The sequence below is a fragment of the Schistocerca serialis genome, chromosome 6 (assembly GCF_023864345.2).
Source record: "Schistocerca serialis cubense isolate TAMUIC-IGC-003099 chromosome 6, iqSchSeri2.2, whole genome shotgun sequence".
In the NCBI taxonomy this organism is placed as follows: Eukaryota; Metazoa; Arthropoda; class Insecta; order Orthoptera; family Acrididae; genus Schistocerca; species Schistocerca serialis.
In genome coordinates this window covers 469,701,011-469,725,152 of record NC_064643.1, presented here as the reverse complement: position 1 = coordinate 469,725,152, position 24,142 = coordinate 469,701,011, and the positions used below count along the sequence as shown (strand labels likewise).

Sequence of the window (24,142 nt, the reverse complement as noted above, 5' to 3'; positions counted from 1 at the left end):
AGTGAAAGGAAAGTGGCATAAGATAAAATTAAAAGCACCCTCTGCCACTCACTACCCGGTTATTCGCAGAGTATACGTGTGACTGCAGCAAGAGGTTTAGATGTGTCGGCAAATAACCTGTATTGCCAATAAGGTCACTGACATTATTGTTCACCGTAGAGGGAAATCACGCCGATACGTTTGAAAAAATGCGTGGGGCAATTGCAAAGAAGGAAAACTGAGGTAATTACGTGTCGTTTTAGACGTCCAGGTGTGTCGCGCGGTCGATTGGTGTAGCAACTGATGATTAAACCAGGTATGTGATTGCAATACGGAGGGCAAAGTTCCCGTTTTGCGAATCGGAATTTCAAAGGACATCTTCTCGCTCGCCCACTTCCCCATGTCTCATGACGTCATCTGATCTGAGAAACCAATTTCATTAATCGGTGTTGAGTGCAAGTAATCTTTGTGCTTTAAATCTCATTGTCGAATGAAGTTAATGTTATGGTCTTATGCCAATAGCTGGGCTTTTAGTGCACTTCATGGACTGCATAACGATCATCTCATTGTAAGTTTGTTACGAATTACTAACCGCGGCATGGTATCCGAAACAACGTTCTCTGCAATTGTGATGGCATGCAGCGAGCATTCAATAACAAAAAACGTATGTTTTCAACGTCCTTAAAGGTAGCAGGAGCAAGCATTGTCTGCAGGGGGAAAAAACGACTGGTGAAATTCAGTTTTTCTGGACAGCCACACATCCCATTCAATGTTTTTTTACTGACGGTTTTTGCTCAGTTTAACAAGAACATCGTCAAAAACTGTGGAATTTACGGTTCAGAGTAGTTGGTCGATAACATCACCGATGTCGGAGGCTAAGTTGTTGTTTCCACTCCAGAAAGAGTGATTTTGGGTCTCGTACAAAGAACTGAATCATTGCATAGGCACTGCGGCGGCAGTTGTTGGTGTCGCCTGAAACAATTTTCGTAGTCCTCCGTAGCCCAGCGGTAGCGTGGCCGCCTACCACGCAAGGGGGCCCGGGTTCGATTTCCGGCAGAGGACTGGGTGTTGTGTGTCCTTCATGATCATTGACGTGCAAGTCGCCGAAATGGCGTCAACAAAATACCTTGCAATACAGCGGTCGAATCCCGAAGGGTGTATCCCGGCCAATAAATGCCATACGATCATTTCATTTTATATTTTCCGTTGTCCCTAGGCGTTCGGTCAGCTTTGTGTCTGGTCTTCATAGTCTGAACACGTAATTACCAAGTCTATAGGTAACGAGTCACAACTTTTTAACCTCGCTGAGGAAACGAGACGGAATCTGGCTCTTCCTTCTCCGGAAGATGATGTATTGCCTTTTCAGTATCCACGCTTCCGAAAACTTCACTATTGGCTGGTGCGTAAAGCGTTGATAGTGAGGAAAGGGTAGTTCGTCTGTATTCTGGTGTTTAAGGCGCTCCCATACAGAAATCCTGAAAGAAATTTAACATTTTGCCCAGTCAGAATTTGTTTTCAGTACGAACACCACAAAAGGATATAACCGACGCTGCGTGGCCACCGTTAACGCTACAACCACCCTAAGTATATACACCATGTAGTACACAAATGCTGTAAACCCTCAAAGTTTTCAAGGTGTAATTTTTAATTTGTCATGCCTGTCTTTCACTCGAAAATATGCTATACTTGTGATTCACAAGAAACTGGCAAATTTGGTCAAATCCACGTCCCCTCCCACACACAGACACACAGAGAGAGAAAGAAAGAGAGAGAGAGAGAGAGAGAGAGAGAGAGAGAGAGAGATTTTGCTTGTTGGCGGTAGCTAAGCCGAAAAACCGACTTCACAGAGGAAAATCAACAGGCATTTCTTGCAAGTGTACCTGGTGGATGTGTCAGAATGAAAACAGGGAACGCGAATTCTATAACTATATCGTCTGACGGATGGAATCCATCGAGAAAGTTCCTTTCGTCACATAGTACTCCGTCTTGGAGAGTCAATTTTGTCGTGGTGTGGTATGGCGTTGATTACAGTTAAGTGATAGCTCGTTGCGTATGCCCGACAATACTGACTACGCCGTTCATCCCCACCCTCTGTTCCATCGTATAAGCAAACACTGTTTCGACGGAGACGTAGCAGGTTCGGAGGCATATTGATCCGCTGCACTAGACACGGCAGAGCATTTCATCCGGCAAAGACGGCGGCGGCGATGAGGCACCGAGGAAGTGGTGTGGGTTTTTTTTCCAGTGTCGCCTAGCAACAGCCACCACACACCCTCGGTCTCCCCATGGCGGGGGAGGAGGAGGAGGTGGACGGGACCGTTTTTTAGTTCCCATTCTCGTGACGCATGTGTTGGTGCGAGTGGGACGGGGTTGGCGGGGGGCGAGGGGAGGGGAGAGCAGGGTAGGGGCGGCGGAAGGGGTGGTGGAGTGGGTGGTGGGAGGCGGGCGTCCCCTCCCCTCCCCTCCCCAGGCCCCCGGCCCCTGACTCCCTATGCTCTGCACCACCCTTGCAGTTCAACAACCAGCAGGCCTGCACATATGCAGGTACACGACTCACTAACGGTATACATGCGTACAGGTCCATCTACCGTAACACTTGTGCGCTCGGGTGTCATCTGGACGTCGGCTTCACAACGGTGGGTGAGGTGTCAAAACGAGTGCTAAAGCGCGAATGCTACTTCTTTTCTTCTGCCTTTCCTTGTTTTTCTTTGCCATTTTACCGTCGGCATTGCTCTTTCAGTTTTGGCAATGTTAGTGGGCGTGAGTCGTGCTTGGGTAGCTCAGCTGGTAGAGCACTTGCCCGTGAAAGGCAAAGGTCTCGAGTTCGAGTCTCGGTACGGCACACAGTTTTAATCTGTCAGGAAGTTTCATACCAGCACACACTCCGCTGCAGAGTGAAAATCTCATTCTGGAATGTTAGTGGCAGTTGTTGGCCGGACGCCACCCCTCCTCTCAGGAAGAAATCTGCGTACCCCATCTGCCTGCGTCTGGTGTACATCTTATATTCGAGTGTTGTAACGTTTCCTCGAGTGTTTGTAGAGCATGTAAATGAAGCGGAAACTAGGTCCCAGACCGGCATTTACCTAGCTCGACGTGGAAAATTGCCTAATCACCACATTCAGGCTGGTCGGCTAGCCACCCCTCGTCATCAATTCGCAATGCGAATTCAACTCGGGGTTGGCTCGCCTCCCAGTTTCCCGGAAGCGGTGCGTTAGCGCACTCGGCTAACTGGGTGGGTTTTCTTCACCTTTCCCTAATGGGCTGCTCCTTGTTGCAGGAGGTTTCACCACAAAGTCGTCCACATTATGCAGTACGTAGTATAGTTCGTATGAAGAGCTGTTCTGCCACATTATTGCATCCCTTTATTACTCGCAGAACTTGAAAAATCAGACGAATTAGTCACTTCAGCCGATTCTGGGCAGCGTATCCTTCAACAATAGATCACGCCTCACTTTCTTCCCCATTCTTGTCCAGTCCGAGCCTGTGCTTCGTCGATATATGAGCTCGATAGGACGTTGTCACCTACTCTTCCTTCCTCAACACTTAAAATGCGTTTGAGAAGACTACTTTAGAGACAGTCGCTCACTGGCTTCTGGATCGGTGTAATAGATACGTACTGAGTTTCCTTCAATTTTGTAAAAAGAAAGTCCACTAGTGCCAAAGCGAAGGAGCACAGAGTGTTCGAGATTGTTACGTTTTTGACAGAAAACGATCGTCGACTCAATCTCTGGAGCAACGTCCCACAGCATAAACCACCTATCTTACTTCTCTTAAAGGTCGGTTCATACAGATCTGTCTCGTTTGATGAGATGACACATCATATCTTAGCAAGGCTACGGCTGCTCTGGAACATTAATTTTCCGTGGATGATGCCGCGATAGTCGAGGAACATGATGGGCATATCTTTAGCCCGAGCGAGGTGGCGTAGTATGGTCATTGGACTCGCGTTCAAGATGTTGGCGGTTCAAACCCCCGTGTGCCCAGATAGGTTCAGATGATCCGTGATTTCCATAATCGATCAAGGTAAATCCTTGGATGATTCCTTTGAAGAAAGCAAGGCCGATTTCCTTCCCCTTTTTTCCTCAACACGAAGTTGAACATATCCTAACAATTGAGTTTAAGCAAAAAATAGGTATATTTTCATGTTTTTAAGTAGAAGTTATGTGCAATGACTTTACAGACGTGTGCATTGTTTCCAGTGATTCGTGGGTAAAACGTAGGTGAACGACCAGGTACAGTCAGTATGTTGCAGGCATAGAACGGTTGAAATAACACTCTGTGAATGTGTACAGCACAACTACTATAATAGGGATCAATACATGTAATGTTTCTTAAAGCATTGTAACAAGACTGTGCCACCGATTTGCTGCTCCTTCACATACACATATTTAAATTTTTGTAGCTGGAGATGGGCATATAGGTTGAAACCAATAATGAATCAAATTAAGCCGGCAACTGAAGCTATGGACCATAATGTAATTCCTACGATACAGGTCGATTGACTTAAAACTTGTTCTATAAAATTCCAGGAGAACAGCCGGATTTCTGTACCTTGCTAGTTACAAACATCAGGCAGGTGCCCCGAAATTTAATAGCACAATCTGTACACCAGGACCCAACTTAAAAATTGCACCGTTTTTATCACCTTAACGGCTCAGAATACCGAAATGAGGTTTCTGTAGATGTTAAGAGAGGCGACCCGCCAGAATAAAATGAGGCGGGAAGGATGTATTATGTTTACAGTAGAGAAACAGTAATAGTATAATGCGTCAGCCCAGAGCCCTCAATGACTTCGGATGTGGACTAGTCATCACATGTCATCTGAGTAACAACAAATCCATTAGGGACATTTCACATCTCTAAAGGTGCCTGTGTCGACTGTTGGTGACGTGACTGTGAGGTGTAAACGCGAAGAAACCACCACAGCTAACACGAACAGACTTCATGTACTGATAGCAGGGACCGTCGAGCTCTGGGAGGATGGTTTTTAAATAATCGCTTGAAATCAGTGGAAGGAATCACTCGAGAGTCGCAAGTGCTTCCTGAAGTCCAGCAAGCACAATGGCTGTGCTTGTGGAGTTAATGAGAAGGGGGCAGTTCCTCACATGCCACATAATTGTGCAGTGAATGCTAAGCGACGCTTGAAGTGATGTAAACAGCGAAGTTTCAGGGCAATGGATGAGTGGAAACGAGTGATTGCGAGTGATGACTGACGCTATACCCTATGAAAATCCGATGGAAGGGCTTGCACTTGGCAAGTGCCTGGAGAAAATTTCCTGCCATCATGTGTTGTGCCAACAGTACGAAAGAGGAGGTGTTAAGGTATGGGGTGTTTTCTTCGTGGTTATGGTGTGGTCCCTTTATTGCGCATTGAAAAGCGTTAAATGCGGAAGTATCTCAGCATATTTTGCAGCATTGTGTACTGCGTACAGTAGAGGAACAGTCTGGAGACGACTGTTCATTTCAGCATCACAAAGCATCCCGTCAAGAAGCAGCATCTGTGAGGTTTGCGAACAATAACATCCCTGCCCAAACTACAGGCCGGCCGGTGTGGCCGAGCGGTTCTAGGTGCCTCAATATGGAACCGCGCGACCGCTACGGTCGCAGGTTCGAATCCCACCTCGAGCATGGATGTGTGTGATGTCCTTAGGTTAGTTAGGTTTAAGTAGTTCTAAGTTCTAGGGGACTGATGACCTCAGATGTTAAGTCTCATAGTGCTCCGAGCCATTTGAACCCAAACTTCGGGCCTGAACCTAGTGGAACGCCTCTGGAGTGAGTTAGAACATCAACTTTCGCTCCAGACCCCTGTCGTCCAAAATCACTACCGTCTCTATTTTCGGCTCCTGAGGAACAATAAGCAGCCTTTCCGCCTTGGGCCTGGGCCTGGGTCTGTGTCTGGGCCGGCTGGGATGGCCGAGCGGTTCTAGGTGCTACAGTCTGGAACCGCGCGACCGCTACGGTTGCAGGTTCGGATCCTGCCTCGGGCATGGATGTGTGTGATGTCCTTCGGTTAGTTAGGTTTAAGTAGTTCTAAGTTCTAGGGGACTGATAACCTCAGAATTTAAGTCTCATAGTGCCCAGAGACATTTGAGCCAACCTGGGTCTGGAGCAAAGTCGACGTTGTAACTCACCCGAAAGGTGATCCACTGGATTCAGGCCGGAAGTTTGGGCCTCACAGATGCTGCTTCACGACAGTTTGCACTGTCCCCAGAACAATTCAAGCCGCCATAAGGACGTAGGGTGGAGGCACCTGTTATTAATGTCCACTAATAGGTCTCCGGATTCTTTTGACTTACTACTAGTCTCCAGACCGTTAATTTTTTTCTGTGATGATCTCAAGCAGTAGTAGGTAGGTAAGAATAAGACCAGCGCTCTTTGCAGACGGCGGCAACAGCACCGGCAGTATTAGTAGTAGTTCAGGTCTGTGAATAGATGAGAATAGTAATGAGTGCACTGTGGCCCTTTTCCAGGCGAGGAGCGTCTGGCGGAGCTCGATGCTGGGCGTCAAGGACGGCACTGGCTGTTGGCACACTGCACGCCGTCCCCGATGATGGACGTGGCGTTCGCCGCCACGACTATGGACACCTACGAAGACATGTTCAAGGTTAGTTCGCTTGCCATTACCATGCGGTATGTCTGGTCCTCAGAACGAGTAGTGCCAAATACCTAGCATCAGAGATTAAGTAGCTCTCGTCTCATCATGATTGCAACACGTGGTTATAAGCACCCAACCCGCTTACAAACGCTGGCTAGCCGTTTACTATACCTACTGGTACAACAGTAAACCGTCCTGGCAGGAATACAGTGCGGCTAAACCAGGGCTGTACCGAGATAATCCTACACCTCTGGTAGAATTCTGCAGTAAAAAAGAAAAAAAACCAGACGTCCAAAATCACTATCGTCTCTATTTTCGGCTCCTGAGGAACAATAAGCAGCCTTACCGCCTTGGGCCTGGGTCTGCTCCGAGATGACTGGGTGTTATGTAGTTTTCATCATCATTCATCCCCATTACGGTTGGAGGAAGGCACCGGCAAACCACCTCCATTAGGACCTTGCCTAGTAGGGAGGTGCGGGTCTCCCGCATCGTTCCCCTAGGCTCTGTCAAGAAGCATGGGACTTCATTATCATTCCATATCAACTTTCATAATTTTGTAAGTAGGCTTTAAAAAACGAAACCGACTGTCCAGCGAGATTTGATACAAGGGTTACCTGGTTTAAGGGGGGTAGGACGTCAAACGGCAGTCTTGGAGCAGGAGACACACCACAGGACATTTTAATTTCCACTGTCTATACATTTACGAATAAATTCATAAAACATTGTCAGCATGACCAGGAAGGATTCAGGATTCACAATTATAGCAGTGGAAGTTCAAAAATATAACAAAACAAATTTTTTTACATGTGAAATTTCATCATTTTTTTCACTTCTATTGGCTGCATTTCTTGCTGTAGGTACAGGTTTCTTCATTAGTAAGAGAGATTCTTCGATGAATTTTGCATAGCATACAAACCATACTTACACGTGTATGAAACTCTATATATTATTTAATTTATGAAAAAATGAATGTGCTGTTATATTTTAAACTTCATGTTTAGAAAAAACTCAAATTTTATAGTTAATTATCTCAATTTTTACCACAGTTTTTAATAGATTTGGAACATTCTAGTGTTTCATACACCTGTAAGTGTGGTTTGTATGCTGTGCAAAATTCATCGAAGAATCTCCCTTACTTATGAAGAAAAGTGTACCTATAGCAACAAATGCAGCCAATGGTAAAAGAAAAAAAGGTGAAATACAAATGTCAAAAAAATAAATTATTTTCTTATATTTTTGAACTTCCACCACTATAAGTGTAAATGGTCATTCTGACAAAGTTTTATGAATTTATTTTTAAAAGTATAGACAGTGGTAATTAAAATTTCGTGCGGTGTGTCTCCTGCTCCAAGTCGTCCCGTTTGACGTCCTACCCCCCTTAAACATTTAGCCCAGTGGCTGTAGATTTTTATAAAATCTTTTTTAGCCGCGGACGCATATAGGAAATCTGATAACTAGTTTCTACTGTTTCCGACCGTTTTCAAATCAAAGTATAAGCAGTAGTGTCTAAGATAAGAAGACGCTTTGTCGACTGGCTGTTAACAGCGCAAGGGAATGTCAGCTTCGGACTCGTACTTGTAACATGACTTTCCTTTGAGTTGACTGCCAATTAACAAAGTGTCCTCTTATCTCAGACACTGCTATGCATGCTTTGATCTGAAGACGACTGGTAACTGTCGAAGGTAGTTATCGAATTTCCTATATGCAATCTTGGGTGATAAAGATGTTGTAAAATCCAGAATGAGATTTTCACTCTGCAGCGGAGTGTGCGCTGATATGAAACTTTCTGGCAGATTAAAACTGTGTGCCGGACAGAGACTCGAACTCGGGACCTTTGCCTTTCACGGGCAAGTGCTCTACCAACTGAGCTGACTGGAGACAATATCCTTTCTTTCTACTACTTGAGCTTGAAACGTCCCCTTAGAAAAATTTATGAATTACTGTGCTGATAAACCTCTTACAGTATTTGCTTTTCAAACAGCTGAGCGAAACTGAACGTACTCAAACATTCACTAAAGTGACACATAATATTTTTAGCGCTACGCAATCAATCTGACTTTCAAAAATCCCTACAAAAGAATGGCCCTGACTAACATTAACCTATACCTTTCACAAATCACTTACCTCACCAAAAATCTTCGTTACTCGAACTACTGCAATACAGCGAGCGCCACTACTGCCAGCTAAATAAAAGATTCAAACTACTGAAGGCGCTAACTACTGATAGGCATATTTAGCAAATGAAAGATTTTGATAGAGAACAATCAATGTATTTACCTTAATAGTATTGAAAAATCATAATATACATAGCAGTTCATGACATCCAGTCTTACAAATTTCAAAACTCCGCCATTTCTCTCCCCACATCCACCACTGCTGGCGGCTCACCTCCAACTGCGCACCGCTACGCGCTGTTCACATCCAGCTGCCCAACATTACAATGGCAGACAACAATGCAAACTAGCCACAGACTCCACACAGCACAGCCAGTGATTTTCATACAGAGCGCTACGTAACGTTGCCAATAAGAAAACATAAACAGCCTACTTACAAGCTGACTGGAGGCAATATCCTTTCTTTCAGGACTGCTATTTCTGCAAGGTTCGCAGGAGAGCTTCTGTAAAGTTTGGGAGGTAGGAGGCGAGGTACTGGCAGAAGTGAAGCTGTGAGGACGGGGCGTGAGTCGTGCTTGGGTAGCTCAGTTGGTAGAGCACTTGCCCGCGAAAGGCAAAGGTCCAGAGTTCGAGTCTCGGTGCGGCACACAGTTTTAATCTGCCAGAAAGTTTCATGTTGTAAAATAGTCAACATTCATTGCACTTATAGATCGCGTCTGTACACTGACAATTTCAGGTAACTTCTATTTACCACACACTGATTAGCAAAGATTCTTTAGCATGTGTAGTTTCATTCACTATAGAATAACAACAAAATGCATAAGCATGAGTAGGGCATACTTCCAGTCGTCTTAAGACAGAAATCCTTGAATAATGCAGCCGAAGGCCGACAGCAGCGCTTGCGTTTGTTTACACGAGGATTTAACTTAGACAAAGTGTAGCTACACTATGTGATCAAAAGTATCCGGACACCACCAAAGGCATACGTTTTTCATATTAGGAGCATTGTGCTGCCACCTACTGCCAGGTACTCCGTATCAGCGGCCTCAATAGTCATTAGACATCGTGAGAGAGCAGAATGGGGCGCTCCGCGGAACTCACAGCCTTCAAACGTGGTCAGGTGGTTGGGTGTCACTTGTCATATGTCTGTAGTCGAGATTTCCACACTCCTAAACATCCCTATGTCCAATGTTTCCGATGTGATAGTGAAGTGGAAACGTGAAGGGGCACATACAGCACAAAAGCGTACAGGCCCACCTCGTCTGTTGACTGACAGAGACCGCCGACAGTTGAAGAGGGTCGTAATGAGTAAAAGGCAGACATCAATCCAGACCATGACACAGGAATTCCAAACTGCATCAGGATCCATTGCAAGTAATATGCCAGTTAGTCGGGAGGTGAGAAAACTTGGATTTCGTGGTCAAGCGGCTGCTCATAAACCTCACACCACACCGGTAAATGTCAGACGTCGCCTCGCTTAGTGTAAGGAGCGTAAACATTGGACGATTGAACAGTGGAAAAACGTTGTATGGAGTGACGAATCACGGTACACGATGTGGCGATCCGATGGCAGGGTGGGGGTATGGCGTATGCACGGTGAACGTCATCCGCCAGCGTGTGTAGTGCCAACAGTAAAATTCGGAGGCGGTGGTGTTATGGTGTGGTCGTGTTTTTCGTGGAGGGGCTTGCACCACTTGTTTTGCGTGGCACTATCACAGCACGGGCCTACACTGATATTTTAAGCACATTCTTACTTCCCTCTGTTGAAGAGCAATTCGGGGATGACGATTGCATCTTTCAACACGTTCGAGCACCTGTTCACCCCAGGGTGCCTTTGGGGGTGTCCGGATACTTTTGATCACATAGTGTAGCTACACTGTTTGTAAGTTAAATCCTCGTGTAAACAAACGAAAGCGCTGCTGTCGGCCTTCGGTTGCATCATTCAAGGATTTGTGTCTTAAGATGATTGGAAGTATGCCTTACTTACGCTTATGCATTTTGTTGTTATTCTATAGTGAATAAAACTCTACAGATGCTAAAGAATCTTTGCTAGTCAGTGTGCTAAGTAAGTCCCTTCATATCTCAACCACTTTATTTTCCCGTATCTTCACAATTTGTCTTCTATACATCATGCTTCTTTTTTTTCTGCCTCTCCCCCCTCTCCCCCCTCTCCCCCCTCTCCCCCCTCTCCCCCCTCTCCCACCCTCTCCCCCCTCTCCCACCCTCTCCCCCCTCTCCCCCCTCTCCCCCCTCTCCCCCCTCTCCCCCCTCTCCCCCCTCTCCCCCCTCTCCCCCCTCTCCCCCCTCTCCCCCCTCTCCCCCCTCTCCCCCCTCTCCCCCCTCTCCCCCCTCTCCCCCCTCTCCCCCCTCTCCCCCCTCTCCCCCTCTCCCCCCTCTCCCCCCTCTCCCCCCTCTCCACCCTATCCCCCCTCTCCCCCCTCTCCCCCCTATCCCCCCTATCCCCCCTCTGCCCCCTCTGCCCCCTCTGCCCCCTCTCTCCCCCCGCTATTTGTCTGTTTTCATTCCACTATGGCAGCGACGTTCCAGAACATCGGGGTGAACATCCCAAAGGTGTTCTACAGGATTTATGTCAGGACTCTGTGCAGACCAGTCCATTACAGTTATGTTATGTCATGTAACCACTCCACCACAGGCCATGCATTATGAACACAACAGAAGTCTTATCCTTGAATTATATTGTATTTTACAGGAGATTGTACCAGTCGAACCTTGGGAGCACAAAAAGTACTACTTACTATACCGTTGCGTCTCCCTCTAGGCAAAAATTGGAAATCTTCTTTCAAGTAGCATGCATTATTTGCTTTAGCACCTGCTCGCCAGCCTTCGAGATCCTACAATTACGTGGTGAAGAAGCATCAATAATTCCATTGTTGAACATGAACATAGTAATTGGCAGCTGTGTGAATCAACCTTTCAATGATAGATGTCTGTCGTAATTGTTTCTTTATAATGCCACGTGTACGAAATCCCGACGCGACTGAATCCACATTTTTTTTCTTTATGCTCATATTACGAAATTATTTCAGAGTTCGTGTTATTGGCCTGACAGTATCGCATAGATGCATATATGTTGTTCCTATAGTTTGTCACTTTCTGTTTGCGATATTTTTTTGCATAACCCTTTTAATGGGTGCAATAGAAAAACATTGTTCAGCTTCTTTTATTTTCAACTGCATTTTACTTTGCGTCCACATTTCTTTCTCTCTTCTAGAATGTTCTTCCTGCTCTTTCTTCGTCCGCTTTCTTCTAGTTCATAACCCCCCCCCCCCCACCCCTTTTTTTTCTGGCTTCGGAGCTGCCTTTTTCCTTGCTTCGTTCCCGTGTTGATTCCCACATTTTCGATCTATCTTTCTATATGAGTTTCTGGATTTGTAATTGTTTAGTAAGACAAGGAGTTGTTTAGCTATTCTGTCACTATTCATCCTGCGTGCAGCTTCGTAGAATTTTAATCTCCGTTTTCTCATTAAACTTCTTAACATTTCCAATTTCACATATACGGGTAGTTCCGTATCAGATCTTAATATGTATTCTGATTCAATGCTCCTTTTGAATCCTGGTATTTCTCGTGGATTCTTATTCTAGTTTCGTTGTAATTCTCCGAAGTCACCTTCTACTTAGTTTTAGTTTCCACTGCGTAAAGTACTTCTGGTCTAACCAGCAGTTCATAGAGCATCAGTTTTCTGTTACAAGACAATTTTTTTGTATATATATATATATATTTTTTTTTTTTGTTATTTGAAAAGCCCTCTCCATTTTATGTATTCTAGTCTCTACCGCCCCTTCCCTTCACTTTGTGCAATATCCATTCTCCTCTCTATTGAAAATGGGCTACCTAGACATTGTGTTTTCATTTAGTTTAAGCCCATGCGGTGCTTTACTGATGTTTGTCATAAAATGTGTTTTTATCCAAATGATTTACTGATGTTTGTCATAAAATGTGTTTTTATCCAAATGATGTCCGCCCCGGTAGCTGAGTGGTCAGCGTGACAGACTGTCAATCCTAAGGGCCCGGGTTCGATTCCCGGCTGGGTCGGAAATTTTCTCCGCTCAGGGACTGGGTGTTGTGTTGTCCTAATCATCATCATTTCATCCCCATCGACGTGCAGGTCGCCGAAGTGGCGTCAAATCGAAAGACCTGCACCAGGCGAACGGTCTACCCGACGGGAGGCCCTAGCCACACGACATTTCCATTTTTATCCAAATGATAGTTCTAATCCTTCTGGTGCAGCTTAATGTAGCTTTGTGATATGTGCTTGAGCACTTTAAAGTGCCATGTAATCTGCAGTGATCTTGTTTGGCTTTATTTTTGTAGTTGTACATTTTTAGTATTTATGGCCTTCCAGCATTCCGTAACCACTTTTCTAATGCACAGTTAAATATTTACGGCGACAAAGCATGTCCTTGTCTTATTCCTAATTTCATTTCAAACTTTTCTGACAGTTCCCTTATAAATTTTGCTTTTGATGTTATTCTGATTGAATTTGCTTCAGTTACATCTGTTGTGTTGTCGTCTAGTCCAAACTCTTTTAAAATGAGTAGTGAATTTGTCAGATTTTTCCATATATTTCAAGTTTCCGATTTTCCTGACTTCTATGGTGTGCTAGAAGTTCATGACTTACCAGATATTATTACAGAGCACTTCGGTAAAATGAGTCTCTGTTTCTACAGTATTAAAATCACTTAGTAGTAACTCCATGATGCTTGTATGCTTCGGGCGTCTATACGAACGATATACACTGGTGAACCAAAACATTGTGACCCCTGCTTAATGGCTTGTTTGTCAGTCGGTGGAACGAAATAAATCACTGATTCTGAGTATCGGGGACCTGACAGTTTGTTGTAAGGTTTGTGGAGGTATGTGGCGTTGGACGTCTACGAACAGGTCAAGTACTTCGCGTAAATAACGGGCTGCTGATTCGGGTACGCAATGATGGACCTCGATAGCGACCCAAAAGGGTTCCATACGATTTACATTTGGCGGATTTGGTCGTCGAGACATCAGTTTTTCACTATGATGCTCCTCAAACCGCTGTAGCCTGATTCTGGCTCCTAGACACGAACAGTTATACCGCTGAAAGAAGGCATCGCCGTCGGGGAAGACATCAAGCAAGAAGGGATGCAGGTACTTCGCAGCTGTCGGCATGTCTTCGATTATTACTACGGCTCCAATGCAAGCGCGCAGGGGAATGTCTCCCAGAGCATAATATTGCTCCCAGCAGCCTGCGTCCGGGGGCGCGCTGCACGTTTCGAGCCGCCATTCACCTCATGACAGCAAAAATGCGATTCACCCGAAGAGGTGACACGTTTCCATTGGTCAAACATCAAATCTCGATGGTCGCGTGCCCTCTGTAATCGTAATTGACGATTTCATTGGGCCAGCATGTGAAGACATAGGGGTGGTTTGCTGCTGACCTCCATATTCAAGAATATACGATGAACGGTGTGCTCCGAAACACTTGTGCGTGCACCACCATTGTACTCTTGCAGAGATGCCACAGATCACCTTCTATCCTACTTTACAGAGCAGACGAGCCTCCGAACCTCACGTTCTGTGAAGAGTCGTGCACGTCCATCCATTTAGCTCCTAGTGGTAGTTTCACTGTCTATCAACCTCTTTCCGTAGATGCCCACAACAGTGGCATGTGAGCATTCGACCAGCTTCGCCATTTTCGAGATACTCGTTCACAGGCTCTGCATAATAATAATAATAATAATAATAATAATCTGCCCTTTGTCAAAGTTGCTTGTCTCGATGGACTTCCCCATTTTCAGCCCACATTTTCACTGAACGTGTCTGCTCCACTTAAATACTTCTTTTGCCGAGTCACGTGCCCTCAACTCCACAAGGTGGCATCCAACTCCGCGGTGGGGCGTGGTCATAATGTTTCGTCTTATCAGTGTAGGCGTGGACTCAATGAGTATCACTTACCGTACCTGCTGACCTGCAGTCGGTGCCAAAGTTAGAAACTCGGCGACAATGGCCCTGCTGCACTGAACAGCGTGGACACTTAGCTTGAAATCAGATTAGATTAGATGTACTTTTTTCCGAAAGATTCGGAATGACGTGATCCTCCAGGATGTGGATAGAATATATCAGGCTGGGTTAGTTTTGGGTCAAAATGCAGGCTGCGGCGCGGGACCTTCCTTTCTACATATATATAAAAAAATGCAGCACGGGTATTGTTCCGCAGCTTACCTAGATTCCGTGGCCGGTTGGTATACACCAAGGATTTCAGATCGCCCCGTAGAAAATAGTCGCAGTGGGCTAAATCTGGCGAGCGTGTTGGCCACTGAGGGTAGACCCTCAAAGAGATGAGACGGTCGGGGTGTTCGCCAAGAGTATCATTGACGTTCGTACCGTGTGAGCCGTGGCGACATCCTGTTGGAAGCACTCATCTCCCGCATTCATTTCTTCGAATTTGGTAAAGAAGAATTCTTCAACTATATGTACGTAACGCTCAGAAGTGACCGTAACTGTCCTATCGTTCTCTTACAAAAACCATGAGCAACTTTGGATAATACATGTTTGAATAATACACTACTGCCCATTAAAATTGCTCCACCACGAAGATGACGTGCTACAGACGCAAATTTAACCGACAGGAAGAAGATGCTGTTGTATGCAAATGATTAGCCTTTCAGAGCATTCACACAAGGTTGGCGCAGGTGGCGACACCTACAACGTGCTGACATGAGGAACGTTTCCAACCGATTTCTCATACACAAACAGCAGTTGACCGGCGTTGCCTGGTGAAACGCTACTGTGATGCCTCGTGTAAGGAGGAGAAATGCGTACCATCACGTTTCCGACGTTGATAAAGGTCGAATTGTAGCTTATCGCGATTGCGGTTTATCGTATCGCGACATTGCTGCTCGCGTTGGTCGAGATCCAATGACTGTTGGCAGAATATGGAATCGGTGGGTTCAGGAGGGTAATATGGAACGGCGTGCTGGTTCTCAACGGCCTGGTATCACTAGCAGTCGAGATGACAGGCATCTTATCCGCATGGCTGTAACGGATCGTGAAGCCACGTCTCGATTCCTGAGTCAACAGATGGGGACATTTGCAAGACAACAGCCATCTACACGAACAGTTCGACGACGTTTACAGTAGCATGGACAATCAGCTCGGAGACCACGGCTGCGGTTACCCTTGACGCTGCTTCACAGACAAGAGCGCCTGCGATGGTGTACTCAACGACGAACCTGGGTGGGTGAATGGCAAAACGTCATTTTTTCGGATGAATCCAGGTTCTGTTTACAGCATTATGATGATCACATCCGTGTTTGGCTACATTGCGGTGAACAAACATTGGAAGCGTGTATTCGTCATCACCATACTGGCTTATCACCCGGCGTGATGGTATGGGGTGCCATTGTTTACACGTCTCGGTCACCTATTGTTCTCATTGACGGTGCTTTGAACAGTGGACGTTACATTTCAGATTTGTTACGTCCCGTGGCTCTACCTTCTATTCGATCCCTGCGAAACCCTACATTTCAGCAGGATATGCACGACCGCATGTCGTAGGTCCTGTACGGGCCTTTCTGGATACAGAAAATGCTCGACTGCTGCCCTGGCCAGCACATTCTCCAGATCTCTCACCAATTGAAAACGTCTGGTCAATGGTGGCCAAGCAACTGGCTCGTCACAATACGCCAGTCACTACTCTTGATGAACTGTGGTATCGAGTTGAAGCTGCATGGGCAGCTGTACCTGTACACGCCATCCAATCTCTGTTTGACTCAATGCCCAGGCGTATCAAGGCCGTTATTACGGCCAGAGGTGGTTGTTCTGGGTACTGATTTCCCAGTATCTACGCACCCAAATTGCATGAAAATGTGATCACATGTCAGTTCTGGTATACTATATTTGTCCAATGAATACCCGTTTATCATCTGCATTTCTTCTTGGTGTAGCAATTTTAATGGCCAGTAGTGTATATGTACTGTACGCAAGGCCTGCACATGCAGTTCTCAGGGGTTCGTGCTACTCCAATATCGTACGTTTTGTTGATTCACACATCCAGATAAATGAAAATGTGCATCGTCGCTGAAGAACACAAGGCAGGGTTCCGAACAAGACTTCACGTGCTATTTTAAACAAAATCGCTTGTGTTAAGTATGCGCACCACTGCCTGTTTGTATGGATGAAATTTCAACTGTTAATGAAGAATTCGTCTCACTGTGCCGTCAGAAATTGCAAGAGTAGCTGCATCTTTACGTGCAGATCGTTCGGGTGAATTCATAGTCGCTAGCCTTACTTTCTCGACGTTTTTTGGTGTCATGGTTCTTGAAGGCCCTGGTTGCTTTTTCTGTGCACTACCAGTATCCATAAACTTGTCCACCCAAATAACAATTGATTTTCGGTCAGTAACACGACCTGTAGGCGCTGTGGTAAACTGGATTGCGATGACCAAACGGCCATTAGAACAGTAAGTCGCCACAGCGAAAGCGTACTCCTCTCTCGTCCACTTCGTCCACTGCATGATAGCTGCTAAATTAACCTTTAAAAATGCGTTTAGAGTGCGCTCAATCCCACGCAACCATGAGCAAAGGCCGCTGTGCTGCGCGCGTTTCAAATAAGAAGTTCCCGCTCCAGAGCTTGTAGTACTAAAATAAAGTAAGGACTTCATTTATGAAGTATTGTATTTTTCCTTCATGCCATGAACAGTGTATACATTACTTTAGTTCATATCTTTGAGGAGTGTCCTAAAATAATACATTTTTGGCTCACTAACTACCCTCTTGATTTAAGATTATTAGATCCTGTATTCTGTTCCGCTGTATGTCATGCTCTGAGAGGCCATTGACTACTGGTTTCGTAACATAATTTTTTACATTAGATCTTCTATTAGGATATTATCAAAGGCTGTTTGTAACAAATTAGCTAACAGAGTTAAGAAGTTTACTGCAGGAATTGAGTTTAATGATAGTGTTTCTGACTAATAAATCCCTACTGGAACAGATTTTAAGAAAATCCACATTAAAATCAACTGTAACCACTATTTCTTTGTTTTCTTGCCGTTAAATAGGCCAGTAGAGAATGTTGTTGTTGTTGTTGTTCTCGTGGTGGTGGTGGTGGTGGTGGTGCAGCTTTACGTGCTACTCTGTCTCCGAAGAATTACTGCAGCTTACATCCTTCTGAATCTGCTTACTGTGTTCATCTCGTGGTCTCCCTCTATGATTTTTATGCTTCCAACTTCCGTCCAGTATTAAATCGGTGATCCCTTGATGTCTCAAAATGTGTCCTAACAACGATCCATTCTTCTAGACAGGTTGTGTCACAAATTTCTTTCCTCCCCAATCCTATTCAGCACATCCTCATTAGTTATGTGATTTATCATCTAAAATTCAGCATTGTTCTGTAGCACCACATTTCAAAATTTTCTCTTCCCTTCTTGGCTAAACTGTTTATTGTCCATGTTTCATTTCCATACGTGGCTACACTCCATACAAAGACTTTCTGAGAGGACTTCCCAACACTTAATTCTATATTCGATTTTAAGAAATTTCTGGTCTTCAGAAACGCTTTTGTTGCTGCTGCCAGTCTACGTTTTAATCCTCTCCACTTCCGCCATCATCAGTTATTTTTCTGCTCAAGTAGCAAATCTCATCTACTACTTTACCTGTCTTGTTTCCTAACCTAATTCCCTCAGCATAACCTGAGGAAATCGACCACACTCCGTTATTCTTGTTGTCCTTTTGTTGGTGTCCATCTTACCCTCTCCTTTCAAGACACTGTCCATACCGTTCTTCCAGGTCCTTTGTTGTCTCTGATAGTATAGCAATGTCATCGGCAAACCTCAAAGTTTTTGCTTCTTTTCTCCGAACTTTAGTTCCTACTCCAAACTTTTCTTTGTTTCCTTTACTGCTTGCCCAGTGTATGGATTGAATAACATAGGGGATAGGCTACAGCCTTACCTTACTTACGTTCTCAACTACATTTCCCTCTCATGCCCCTTGACTCTTATAACTGCCGCTTGCTTTCTGTACAAGTTGTAAATAGCCTTTCGCTCCTGTATTTTATCCCTACTAACTCCAGCATTTCAAAGAGAGTACTTCAGTCAGTATTATCAAAAGCTTTCTCTAAGTGTACAAATGCTACAAACATAGGTTTCCTTTTTCTTAGGCTGTATTCTAAGATAAGTCTTAGAGTCAGTATTGCCTCGCGTGTTCGTACATTTCTCCGAAATCCACCATTTCTCCTGTAAATATTTTGCAACAGTGACTTATTAAACTTCGATAATATTCACATCTGTCAGCAACTGCTGTCTACAGCTTAAAGAAGATTAACGAAAAGATCTGAATTAGCTGTAGCTGCTCTATAAATTTTCTCCCAAAGAAGTTAAAGTACATGGTAGGTTTTCTTCAGACAAATAGTAAACCAAATGCTCCATCTTCTCCTCTGCCCAGGGACTGGGTGTTTGTGTTGTCCTCATCATTTCATCATCATAATCATTCGTGACAGTGGCTAGATTGGACTATGTAAAAAATTGTAGTGTGAAAAAAATTGGGGCTTCGTGCGGGCGCTGATGAACGCACTGTTGAGCGCCCCACAAACCAATCATCATCATCATCATCCATCTTCTCCCAGTTAGACTACCTCCTCCCTTCATATCTCAACCACTTTATTTTCCCGTATCTTCATAATATGTCTTCTATACATCATGCTTCTTTTTTTTCTGCCTCTCCCTCCCCCCATCGGTCTCTCTCTCTCTCTCTCTCTCTCTCTCTCTCTCTCTCTCTCTCTCTCTCTCTCTCTCTCTCTCCCCCTCTCCCTCCCTCCCTCCCTCCCTCCCTCCCTCTCTCCCTCCCCCCCCTCCCTCCCTCCCTCCCCCCCTCCCTCCCCCCTCCCTCCCTCTCTCCCTCCCCCCCTCCCTCCCTCCCTCCATCCATCCCTCCCCTCTCCCCCCCCCTTTGTCTGTTTTTCGACTTTTCATTCCACTATTGCAACTAATATTTCCACTTTTTATTTCACAGTTTTTTCTATATTTGGCTATATTTTGGATTCTATACAGATCTCAGAACAACCAACAAATTGTCAGCTAGCTGTTTGAAAAAGAACTAACGCAGCAACAACTGCTTTGTTCGCCGTTGTCATATCGCTCTGCGGAAAATTGAATGTAACTGTTACGTTTCTGTTATGCGATTCGTTTCTTTGTGCCATTCTTTTTTTCTAATGTCCAGAAGTATTGTCTGCGGCTAACAGCGAAAGTGAGCAGCAGTGTAGTAAGGGTATTACGACCCTGCAAGCCGAACTCAGTACTACAGGTTAGCTGAAAACCTACGAAAAAATTCAGTACTGAGCTGCACAGCTGATGCTACTGCGGATATATTAGTTGTGCGGGTGACGGCGAAATTCCAACATGGTCCCTTTCTGTGACTGTCAGTCACTTTTGTTATTCTGCTGCAGGTATGCTGGGTGTAAACAGTAACCATTTACAACGTACCACAGTGCTGTAGGTAAGTCTAGACGACCAAATTGATGCACAACACTTGTGGTCCATCGAACCGCTAAATAGCGCAGATTGGCCTACGAAAACCATCTGAGTTACTGAGCATGCGCACTGCGCGCCTTCATCTATTTTCTTTGCGAAAATCGTCCTGAACATTATAAACCTCTCTTCTTGCACTTACAAAAGTAAAAGTGACGTTTATGTAAATTTGACTTCAACATGTTGTGAATTTTCACAGCATAAAATTGACATATAGTTTTGTTTGTCTGGTTTTCTTATTACGAAACTAGGGTGTCTTGTAAAAGTTAAGGCTGAATGTAAACGTTATTAGTTTTTGATGACGTTTACAAAAGTCTTTTTTCTTTTATTACCTTCACAGGAATGTTTAAATTAATAATATAAACGAAATAGCCGAATAACAGGGGGGTGTAAGAGATCGAGAGGATATTGAAAATCGCGTGTGGCGGGCACGAGCTGGGGCTTTAGGAGGTTTTGGCATTCGGGAGCACGACGGTTCAATCCCACGTCCGGCCATCCTGATTTAGGTTTTCGTGATTTCCCTAAATCGCTCCAGACAAATGCCGGGATGGTTCCTTTGAAAGAGCACGGCCGGCTTCCTTCCCCGTCCTTCCCTAATCCGATGGGATCGATGACCTCGCTGTTTGGTCTCTTCCCCCAAATAATCCAAAGAACAGCACACACACCCAAGCCCGAGGGAGGACTCGAACCTCCGCCGGGACCAGCCGCACACATAAGATACGGAAGTCCACCTCGCGGGCTGTGTAATCCTCGATTATTGTGACGCTGACAGCACTCTACACACTTGCGAGTATTGTCCGCGCGAACGTGGCAACAATTAGACATTCCTGCTCACACTTTGATAGGGTGGTGGTTGCCTCCATAGATTACCATCACTGAGTCGCTCTTTACTGTATGTTACTGATCTTCGATTCGGATCGATCTGTAAGCATTACTACACTCGCTACTTTAGTGATGGCCGAGATGGACACAGTTACACAAAGTAGATATTCCGTCAGTGAAAATACTGAAACTAATAGGTGTGTACTGAGGAAAAGCAAGCAAGTGAAACACTGCGTATTGAAATCTGTGGACTACAGAATCAATCTTTCTACGGAGTGTATGCAGTTTTGAAACTTCCTCTAGGATCAAAACTGCGTTTCGGAATAGAAATATACCCTCGCTTTTCGAGGGGAATGCTCTGTCTTGAGCTACACAAGCACGACTCACGTCCAAGCAACGCAAGGTTCGGAATTTGAGTCCTAGTTCAGCACACAGCGTCAATCTGCCAAGAAATCTGATCCATGGGCTTCATTCTTGATCTTGCTATATGCGCTGTAACTATTCATTTGCACTCCATGTTGTTGTTTAGTGGTCTTCAGTCCCGAGACTTGTTTGTTGCAGCTCTCCATGCTACTCGATCCTGTGTAAGCCTCTTCATCTCCGAGTAACTACTGCGACCAACATTCTTCTGAATCTGTTTAGTGTACTCATCTCTTGGTCTCCCTCTATGATTTTTACCGTCCACTCTTCCCTCCAATACTAAGTTGGTGATCCCTCGAAGCCTCAGAACGTGTCCTACTAACCGATCCCTTCTTGTCCTGCTAACCGATCCCTTCTTCTATTCAAGTTGTACCATAAATTCCTCTGCTCCCCAATTCTATTCAGTTCCTCCCCATTAGTTACATGATCTACCCATCTATTTCACTTCATAATATGTATATATTTTTAACATGGTTTTGCATTTTTGGACATACCATTTTGACTATCTGGCACGGTGATTTGAAAATGGGTCCCTACCCGAAACTAGCCATCAGTAAATAAAAAAGTAAAATTTGCAACTTTGGGTGGTTTTTCACTGTATTTATTCTTGATGGTTTACGATGTTGGTGCAGGATACCAGAGAAAGAAACGCTTCAGTTCCCAACTTAATACTTTGAAGCACGTGAGAAAATTTATTTTGTCTGATCTTAATTCATATGATTAGTTTCTTTCACAAAGACAATGTAACAGAATTGGATGACAAGTTCACTTAAACTGCAAAGTTTATCTGCGCAAGAACTCTGTTTAGTTTTTCGGTGAAATTTTCACCACTTAATCATCATGCGCTATTTCGGAGCTACCTTTTTTCTTTGCGGAAACCGAAGGAGCCTATTAGGACTACAATTCGTTTGTATATTGGCAGATCTCCCTGTAGCAAGTATGTTCGCCCCTGCGATCGCTTTAAAGATATTGCCCCAGTTCTGCCTACTAGTTGGCTGTAAGTCCACTAACTGCTCCACCCCTTGGACAGGGTGTGCACAACCCTGCTTGCACGGTTTGGCACTACCTGTTGAGTACTCGGAATCACCGCCTGGTATACCAGATTTGAAACTTGCTGGCAGATTAGAACCGTGTGTCGGAACGGGACTGAAACCTTTCGCGGGCAAGTGCTCCTCCGACTGAGCTATCCAGGCACCACACACAACCCCCCCTCACAGGTTCATTTCAGATAGTGCCTGTTTTCGTACTTTCCAAACTCCACAGAAGCTCTCCCGCGAACCTTTCGGGTCTAGCACTCCTTGAAGATAGGGCACTCGAGTCCCGGTTCGGAACATAGTTTTAAGCTGATAGGAATTTTCGTATCAGCGCACATTCCGCTGCAGAGTGAAAATTCATTCAGAAAACCAAACTTATGTTCGGCATATTTTCCATAAATGGTTTAAGACAACTGCCGGAATGGTTTCTTTGAAAGAGCGCGGACCTCTTTCTTCCCCACACTGAGTTTGTGCTCTGTGTCTAATGACCTCGCCTTGCATGGGTTAGTAAATCCGAAACCCCCATCCTTTTTTGCCAGGAGTATTGTATCTCCGCACCAGTCGGAACGTTGCAGTGAGTGTGTTCTAAATCTATTCAGCCAAATATCTGGATGGTTCCTTAAAATAATAATAATATTAATAATAATAATAATAATAATAATAACCCACTATCCAACATGCTAAATCAGGGCTTCACAACATACGTGCTCGCGGAGCAAGCTGTGAGCAGCAAGGCGCGAGCACGGAGCAGCGCGAGCACGCTATCCCCACTACCGGACCAGAGCGGAGAGTGGGGAGAGTCACGTGGGGCACACATCAGCTGCCGCCAGTCAATGTAAATCCGCGGCCACCTGCAGGGATATCACTCACGAATTATTACTGCGACAAATGAAACAAATAAAGGAGAATGTACACACGCCACATAATTTTATTAGCTTAGTGTATGCCTCTACATTCGTATTAATTTGTGAACTGTTGCACAATAAAAGGTGTCACTGAATTGTGGGGTTCTCGGTTATCTTGTACTTCTTGTCCTTTACAATTGCGTCTGTGTTCGGAGCAATTGTTCTTGTGCATTGTAGGCGCAGCGTGCCGTTTAAATTTCGATCAGACAATGCGTTTCTCAGGCGCGTCTTGTTACATTTCATTGCAGGTTTCACAAACATACGTGGAACCGATCATTGATATTATTGTAGCCGCCAGTTTGTGCAAACGAGGAAATCTATCCTGAGGGAAGCCTCTGTAGAATTGCAAAATGTTTTTCTTGTTCTGAAATTTGTCTCTGTATTCTCTGTCACACTGCAGGTCAATAATTTCTAGTTGCAGCTCAGGACGAATCTCTTCAATATTCGCTGAATATGGAGAGGAGAACACATCAAAATCACTGTCTAATGCTATCAGATCTTGAAAGTGTTGATCAAATTCTTCCTTAAGGGCATGTGAATAACGTTCACAGTCTTTGTGAACATCTTGCATGGATGATAATGTAGAAAAATGAGCTAGATTTCCTGTTTCCAGCTGACCCAGCCAAAGTGTCAATTTCATTTTAAAAGCTCGTATCGATCTATGAAATGAGTAATTAGCAGATCTTTACCTTGTAGTGAAACGTTCAAAGCATTCAGATGGCTAATTAAATTTGCTAAGAACGCGAGATCACAT

General features: G+C 44.8%; 1 long non-coding RNA gene across 1 annotated transcript in view; it reads left to right on the top strand.

The window, feature by feature from the left end:
- The window catches only part of LOC126485083 (uncharacterized), a 184,759-nt gene that overhangs the window by 151,359 nt on the left and 9,258 nt on the right, over window positions 1–24,142 (top strand). Inside the window, exon 2 of the long non-coding RNA XR_007587904.1 lies at window positions 6,450–6,583. This is a non-coding gene — a long non-coding RNA (uncharacterized LOC126485083). The remainder of the gene's footprint in view (window positions 1–6,449; window positions 6,584–24,142) is intronic.